Here is a 6000-nt window from a genome sequence, read left to right as displayed (position 1 = left end):
GAAACTGTTAATAAAGTTTAATTAAAGAATATTCAAACAATATTTCATGGGACAGATACAGATTTGTGAACACAGGCACAGTATGGAGGATAAGGTCACATGTACTGTTTGTTACATTGTCGCTTTAAGGAATGAATAAATAGTTTAAGATGGTATGTGGTGATGGTATGGCGGTATTCAGTCACTATTTGGTGTGATATAGTTATACTATGGCTCTGTGCCCACTATGTGTTTTTTAAGCTTTTCCGCAGCAGCAATGCTTAAAAAACGCTTGGTAGAAGGTCTGCCATGTTCCCCAATGATAATCCGCATGTGCTGTGCACATGTTGCGGAAATTCAGCTGCGGATTATCATTGCGGAAAAAGCCACAGCACTACCAATTATTTTGCGGAATTGTGGCGTTTTCGCCGCCATTGACTTTCATTGGACCGCAAGACATCTGCATCACTGCATCTGTACATGCGGATTCCATGCGGTTCAATGTGCGGATGTTACCCGGGTTTGGAGAAGAGGAGACTCTCATCCAGACCCAGGTACCATAGTATCTGTAAAAAAAATAATAAAATAAAAAATATACATTATACTTACCTTCTGATGACCCCCGGAGTCCTTGTCCTGGCATGCCGGCAGCTCACGGTAGACTAAAAGGACCTGCGGTGACGTCATGGCAGGACAAGGACTCCGGGGGCCATCAGAAGGTAAGTATATATTTATTTTTACCATTCTTTTACGGGCACACTATATAAATCTACGCCGGTTGTTTTGTGATGATTTTTATCCTAAGTAAATTTCTGAAGATCTATAATACTTCTACCTGGTGCCTGTCGTTTCGGAGCGCTGAATAGACTGGATGAATCTTTTTATTTTTTCCTGATCTTCATTCCACGGTCTCCTGGCTGAGAGATCCGTTGTCTCCAGACTATAGCTGCACATCAAGGAGACAAGGCATCTCAGTCAGACCTAATAGGTCGATACGCTATACCACAAGCTACATCAAAGGTGAGCAAATCAGCTTCTAAAAAAGAATATATAAAAAAAAGAGTTGTACTAAATTATCTGCACTTAGATCTGCGCCCGTGTTTTTTGTCTTTCCCCCTCTCCTAGACCCTATAGCCTTGGGGTCATAAACCTCTGACCAAAATCACTTGGAAAGCGCATGACAACCCGCATGAGGAAATGCATGTGAAGAACGCTCCACATCCGCATGTCCCTGGCAGGAAAAACACATGTACAATCCGCATGTACAATCCTCATGTACAATCCGCCTGTACAATCTGCCTGTACAATCCGCCTGTACAATCCGCCTGTACAATCCGCCTGTACAATCCGCATGCACAATCCGCATGCACAATCCGCACGTAGAATCCGCATGCACAATCCGCATGCACAATCCGCATGTACAATCCGCATGTACAATCCCCATGTACAATCCGCATGTACAATCCGCATGTACAATCCGCATGCGTTTTTTCTGCCAGGGAGATGCAGAAACGCTCAGGAAAAAATCCGGAGCATTCTGCATCATGGGCACATAGCCTTAGGCGGCATTCAGTCACTATCTGGTGTTATTATGTGGTGATGGTATGGCGGTATTCAGTCACTATTTGGTGTTATTATGTGGTGATAGTATGGCGGTATTCAGTCACTATCTGGTGTGATATAGTTATACTATGGCGGTATTCAGTCACTATCTGGTGTTATTATGTGGTGATGGTATGGCGGTATTCAGTCACTATTTGGTGTTATTATGTGGTGATGGTATGGCGGTATTCAGTCACTATCTGGTGTTATTATGTGGTGATGGTATGGCAGTATTCAGTCACTATTTGGTGTTATATAGTTATACTATGGCGGTATTCAGTCACTATTTAGTGCTATTATGTGGTGATGGTATGGCGGTATTCAGTCACTTTCTGGTGTTATTATGTGGTGATGGTATGGCAGTATAAAGTCACTATTTACTGTTATTATGTGGTGATGGTATGGCGGTATTCAGTCACTATCTGGTGTTATTATGTGGTGATGATATGACGGTATTCAGTTATTGAAGAGCAGTCAGATGGAGGATAAACCCTCTCCCCTCCCCCAGCCTGGGGGGCCTTTCTTCTTCCATTACAGATTTAGGGGAGGGGCGTTATTAGCATATCCACTCCCAGAATCCTTTGCTCCCACAGCCCCCTAATGACTTTGTCTCTCCTCAGTGTAGACAGAGCCCCAGATCCGGAGGCCGCAGCTCCTCACAGATGGCCTCCAGCTTTGTGCAGTGGCAGTATCATAGCCCATGAGGTTTATCCGAGGCGTGATTATTGCTAGTTGAAAACTTTTCCCAATACCCCGCCATGAGGGCTCGTCATACAGTCAGCATGGCAATTTTTGACAATCTTCCAGGAGACTGAATAGGTGGTAAAGAGCAGACTAAGGATGGGTGGTGTGCAAATAGCAATCTGTGAGCTTTGTGGTTGGAGTTTGTCATGTTAGTGCTTTCAGTTGTGCAATGTGGTGGCCATCTTTGTACTCTTGTGGTGGCTCTGGTGCCGCCATCTTTGTACTCTTGTGGTAGCTCTGGTGCCGCCATCTTTGCACTCTTGTGGTAGCTCTGTTGCCGCCATCTTTGCACTCTTGTGGTAGCTCTGGTGCCGCCATCTTTGTACTCTTGTGGTAGCTCTGGTGCCGCCATCTTTGCAGTCTTGTGGTAGCTCTGGTGCCGCCATCTTTGTACTCTTGTGGTAGCTCTGTTGCCGCCATCTTTGCACTCTTGTGGTAGCTCTGGTGCCGCCATCTTTGTACTCTTGTGGTGGCTCTGATGCCGCCATCTTTGTACTCCTGATAATACTGTGCGGCCGCTATCTTTGTACTCTTGTGGTGTGTCTGGTGCCGCCATCTTTGTACTCCTGATAATACTGTGCGGTTGCCATCTTTGTACTCTTGTGGTGGCTCTGATGCTGCCATCTTTGTACTCTTGATAATACTGTGCGGCCGCCATCTTTGTACTCCTGATAATACTGTGCGGCCGCCATCTTTGCACTCTTGTGGTAGCTCTGGTGCCGCCATCTTTGCACTCTTGTGGTAACTCTGGTGCCGCCATCTTTGTACTCTTGTGGTAGCTCTGGTGCCGCCATCTTTGTACTCTTGTGGTGGCTCTGATGCCGCCATCTTTGTACTCCTGATAATACTGTGCGGCCGTCATCTTTGCACTCTTGTGGTAGATCTGGTGCCGCCATTTTTGTACTCCTGATAATACTGTGCGGCCGCCATCTTTGCACTCTTGTGGAAGCTCTGGTGCCGCCATCTTTGCACTCTTGTGGTAGCTCTGGTGCCGCCATCTTTGTACTCTTGTGGTAGCTCTGGTGCCGCCATCTTTGTACTCTTGTGGTGGCTCTGATGCCGCCATCTTTGTACTCCTGATAATACTGTGCGGCCGCTATCTTTGTACTCTTGTGGTGTGTCTGGTGCCGCCATCTTTGTACTCCTGATAATACTGTTCGGCCGCCATCTTTGCACTCTTGTGGTAGCTCTGGTGCCGCCATCTTTGCACTCTTGTGGTAGCTCTGGTGCCGCCATCTTTGTACTCTTGTGGTAGCTCTGGTGCCGCAATGTTTGTACTCCTGATAATACTGTGCTGCCGCCATCTTTGTACTCTTGTGGTGGCTCTGGTGCCGCCATGTTTGTACTCCTGATAATACTGTGCGGCCGCTATCTTTGTACTCTTGTGGTGTGTCTGGTGCCGCCATCTTTGTATTCCTGATAATACTGTGCGGCCGCCATCTTTGTACTCTTGTGGTGTGTCTGATGCTGCCATCTTTGTACTCCTGATAATACTGTGCGGCCGCCATCTTTGTACTCTTGTGGTAGCTCTGGTGCCGTCATCTTTGCACTCTTGTGGTAGCTCTGGTGCCGCCATCTTTGTACTCCTGATAATACTGTGCGGCCGCCATCTTTGCACTCTTGTGGTAGCTCTGGTGCCGCCATCTTTGTACTCCTGATAATACTGTGCCGCCGCCATCTTTGTACTCTTGTGGTGTGTCTGGTGCCGCCATTTTTGTACTCCTGATAATACTGTGCGGCCGCCATCTTTGCACTCTTGTGGTAGCTCTGGTGCCGCCATCTTTGCACTCTTGTGGTAGCTCTGGTGCCGCCATCGTTGCACTCTTGTGGTAGCTCTGGTGCCGCCATCTTTGTACTCTTGTGGTAGCTCTGGTGCCGCCATCTTTGTACTCTTGTGGTGGCTCTGATGCCGCCATCTTTGTACTCCTGATAATACTGTGCGGCCGCTATCTTTGTACTCTTGTGGTGTGTCTGGTGCTGCCATCCTTGTACTCCTGATAATACTGTGCGGCCGCCATCTTTGCACTCTTGTGGTAGCTCTGGTGCCGCCATCTTTGCACTCTTGTGGTAGCTCTGGTGCCGCCATCTTTGTACTCTTGTGGTAGCTCTGGTGCCGCAATGTTTGTACTCCTGATAATACTGTGCTGCCGCCATCTTTGTACTCTTGTGGTGGCTCTGGTGCCGCCATGTTTGTACTCCTGATATTACTGTGCGGCCGCCATCTTTGCAGTCTTGTGGAGTGTCTGGTGCCGCCATCTTTGTACTCCTGATAATACTGTGCGGCCGCTATCTTTGTACTCTTGTGGAGTGTCTGGTGCCGCCATCTTTGTACTCCTGATAATACTGTGCGGCCGCTATCTTTGTACTCTTGTGGTGTGTCTGGTGCCGCCATCTTTGTACTCCTGATAATACTGTGCGGCCGCTATCTTTGTACTCTTGTGGTGTGTCTGGTGCCGCCATCTTTGTACTCCTGATAATACTGTGCGGCCGCTATCTTTGTACTCTTGTGGTGTGTCTGGTGCCGCCATCTTTGTACTCCTGAAAATACTGTGCGGCCGCCATCTTTGTACTCTTGTGGTGTGTCTGGTGCCGCCATCTTTGTACTCCTGATAATACTGTGCGGCCGCCATCTTTGCACTCTTGTGGTAGCTCTGGTGCCGCCATCTTTGTCCTCCTGATAATACTGTGCGGCCGCCATCTTTGCACTCTTGTGGTAGCTCTGGTGCCGCCATCTTTGCACTCTTGTGGTAGCTCTGGTGCCGCCATCTTTGTACTCTTGTGGTAGCTCTGGTGCCGCCATCTTTGTACTCTTGTGGTAGCTCTGGTGCCGCCATCTTTGTACTCTTGTGGTGGCTCTGATGCCGCCATCTTTGTACTCCTGATAATACTGTGCGGCCGCTATCTTTGTACTCTTGTGGTGTGTCTGGTGCCGCCATCTTTGTACTCCTGATAATACTGTGCGGCCGCCATCTTTGCACTCTTGTGGTAGCTCTGGTGCCGCCATCTTTGCACTCTTGTGGTAGCTCTGGTGCCGCCATCTTTGTACTCTTGTGGTAGCTCTGGTGCCGCCATCTTTGTACTCTTGTGGTGGCTCTGATGCCGCCATCTTTGTACTCCTGATAATACTGTGCGGCCGCTATCTTTGTACTCTTGTGGTGTGTCTGGTGCCGCCATCTTTGTACTCCTGATAATACTGTTCGGCCGCCATCTTTGCACTCTTGTGGTAGCTCTGGTGCCGCCATCTTTGCACTCTTGTGGTAGCTCTGGTGCCGCCATCTTTGTACTCTTGTGGTAGCTCTGGTGCCGCAATGTTTGTACTCCTGATAATACTGTGCTGCCGCCATCTTTGTACTCTTGTGGTGGCTCTGGTGCCGCCATGTTTGTACTCCTGATAATACTGTGCGGCCGCTATCTTTGTACTCTTGTGGTGTGTCTGGTGCCGCCATCTTTGTATTCCTGATAATACTGTGCGGCCGCCATCTTTGTACTCTTGTGGTGTGTCTGATGCTGCCATCTTTGTACTCCTGATAATACTGTGCGGCCGCCATCTTTGTACTCTTGTGGTAGCTCTGGTGCCGTCATCTTTGCACTCTTGTGGTAGCTCTGGTGCCGCCATCTTTGTACTCCTGATAATACTGTGCGGCCGCCATCTTTGCACTCTTGTGGTAGCTCTGG

General features: G+C 48.5%; 1 non-coding gene across 1 annotated transcript; it reads left to right on the top strand.

Moving 5' to 3' along the window:
- Positions 1 to 2252: 2252 nt before the first annotated feature.
- Positions 2253 to 2392, top strand: LOC141168139 (U4 spliceosomal RNA). Its single transcript, XR_012251889.1, has one exon. It is a non-coding gene; the product is annotated as a U4 spliceosomal RNA (small nuclear RNA).
- The last annotated feature ends 3608 nt before the right edge of the window (positions 2393 to 6000 follow it).

This window comes from Phyllobates terribilis, unplaced genomic scaffold (assembly GCF_046119375.1).
Source record: "Phyllobates terribilis strain yellow unplaced genomic scaffold, ASM4611937v1 Scaffold_11__3_contigs__length_659146591, whole genome shotgun sequence".
In the NCBI taxonomy this organism is placed as follows: Eukaryota; Metazoa; Chordata; class Amphibia; order Anura; family Dendrobatidae; genus Phyllobates; species Phyllobates terribilis.
The sequence above is the reverse complement of the archived record's forward strand: the minus strand, read 5'-3'. Positions and strand labels throughout refer to the sequence as shown.